The following is a 2,511-nucleotide window of genomic DNA, read 5'->3' as shown; positions in this document are numbered from 1 at the left end:
GTTGAGAAATGTTTTTCAGTTACACAAATGATACTACAACCACAGACCTGATTTTTGGGTAATGTGTTAAGTTGTGTTGAAAGCTATTGGCATTTTCATTCAGCAAAAGGAGATACTCAGAATGACAAGCTCCGTAGTGTGAATACTAATTCCAAATTCATTGTCATCGGTCTGATTCCAACTCACAGTGACCCTGTATAGTGTTTCTGAGCCTATAAATCATTATGGGAACAGAAAAACTAATCTTTCTCCTACGGTGGCTGGTGGGTTTGAACTGCCAACTTTGATATTAGCAGTTCAGTGCTTTTCCTATGGCATGATCAGAATTCCTTATAGTGTAGGTAGATGGAAGATAATACTAGATCATAATTTTGGTATTATGAAATCTTTGTATTCTGCTCTAGAGCTGTAGATATAAAAGGAGATTAACTGGTATATATTACTATATAAATGTAAAGTGCAGTCATCATTATTATTCACTGCTTCTTCCATTTTTACGAAAGTATAATTTGACTTCTTCGTGATGCTCAATATATGTGCTAGGTGAAAATAAAGCTAGATCTTCCAGATGCTTGAAATGGGACTATAGGATAGCTAATGTTCTTTATACACTTATTTGTCTTTAAAATGTTATCATTCTGTTAAATAGCCATATGACATGCAGTTTGTGTTGCATGTTCTTTTAAAATGTTTTTAAACTTTCTGTGAATTAATTATTCATTCTTTAAAACTTGTAACCTATTCAACACCAATTAACTTTACTACTCTGTTCTTAATTCACCTATGAAATTACATATTTAGTAATACCTTTTTCATGGTATATCACATTAGGCTACAAAATCTTTTACTATGTTTGAATAATGGCGTAAAAAGCAGACATATTTTACTCATTCACTTTATCAACTGACATTTATTTTAAACCAAGGAGCATGTAATGCAGATTTCCTGGGTAATGCAATCAATTAAGCACTTGACTACTAACCAACAGATGATCAGTTTGAATCCACACAGAAACATTTCAGAAGAAAGGCCTGGTGATCTGCTTTGGAAAGGTCACAACCATGAAAACCCTATGGAGTATCTGCTTGTGGACAGTCTCGGAGGAAGCACTGTTTTGTTTTGTTTTGTTTTGTTTTCCCCTCACTGCCATAATGTCTAAGTCAGAGTCTCCTAAAGAGCTGGAACACCTGCGGAAGCTCTTCATTGGAGGGTTGAGCTTCGATAAAACAGATGAGAGCCTGAGGAGCCATTTTGAGCAATGGGGGATGCTCAAGGATTGTGTGCTAATGAGAGATCCAAACACCAAGTGCTCCAGAGGCTTTGGGTTTGTCATTTACTCTACTGTGGAGGAGGTGGATGCAGCCATGAGTGCAAAGTCCACAAGGTGGATGGAAGAGTGGTGGAACTAAAGAGGGCCATTTCACCAGAAGACTCTCAAAGACCAGGTGCCCATTTAACTGTGAAAAAGATTTTTATTGGTGGCATTAAAGAAGACACCAACAAGCATCACCTAGGAGATTATTTAGAGCAGTATGGGAAGATTGAAGTGATTGAAATCATGACAGACCCAGGCAGTGGCAAGAAGAGGGGCTTTGCTTTTGTAACCTTTGATGACCTTGACTCTGTAGATAAGATTGACATTCAGAAGGACCCTACTGTGAATGGCCACAACTGTGAAGTAAGGAAAGCCCTGTCAAAGTAAGAAATGGCCAGTGCCTCCTTCAGTCCAAGAGGTCAAAGTGGTTCTGGAAACTTCAGTGGTGGATGTGGAGGTGGTTTGGGTGAGAATGACAAGTTTGCTAGTGGAGGAAACTTCAGTGGACAAGGTGGCTTTGGTGGCAGCCATGGTGATGGAGATGGAGGTAATGGGGATGGTTATAATGGATTTGGTAGTGAAAGAAGCAGTTTTGGAGGTGGTGGAAGCTATAATGATGTTGGCAATTACAACAATCAATCTTCAAATTTTGGACCCATTAAGGGAGGAAATTTTGGAGACAGAAGCTCTGGCCCTTATGGTGGTGGAGGTCAATATTTTGCCAAACCACGAAACCAAGGTGGCTATGGCGGTTCAAGCAGCAGCAGTAGCTATGGGAGAGCCAGAAGGTTTTAATGATGCCAGGAAACAAGGCTTAGCAGTAGAGGAGAGCCAGAGAAGTGACAGGGAAGCTACAGGTTTCAACAGATTTGTGACCTCAGCTGAGCACAGTGGTGGCAGGTCCTAGTGCTACAAAGAAAACATGTTTTAGACAATACTCATATGTATGGGCCAAAAAAAAAAAAAACAAAACAAAAAAAAACCCTCAAGGATTGTATTTGTGACTAATTGTGTAACAGGTTATTTTAGTGTCTGTTCTGTGGAAAGTGTAAAGCATTCCAACAAAGGATTTTAATGTAGATTTTTTTTTCCCCCATACCCATGCTATTGATTGCTAAATGTAAGTCTGATCATGACACTGAATTAATGTCTTTTTTTTTTAATGTGCTGTGTAAAGTTAGTCTACTCTGAAGCCA

At 38.8% G+C, this 2,511-nt stretch overlaps 1 pseudogene; it reads left to right on the top strand.

Annotated features, from left to right (window-relative positions):
• The first annotated feature begins 1,151 nt into the window (after positions 1 to 1,151).
• On the top strand, positions 1,152 to 2,110 carry LOC102812480 (annotated as a pseudogene).
• Positions 2,111 to 2,511: the final 401 nt, after the last annotated feature.

This window comes from Chrysochloris asiatica, unplaced genomic scaffold, assembly GCF_000296735.1.
Source record: "Chrysochloris asiatica unplaced genomic scaffold, ChrAsi1.0 scaffold00027, whole genome shotgun sequence".
Taxonomy (NCBI): domain Eukaryota; kingdom Metazoa; phylum Chordata; class Mammalia; order Afrosoricida; family Chrysochloridae; genus Chrysochloris; species Chrysochloris asiatica.
Note: the sequence above shows the minus strand (reverse complement) of the source record. Positions and strands in the feature narration are given on the sequence as shown.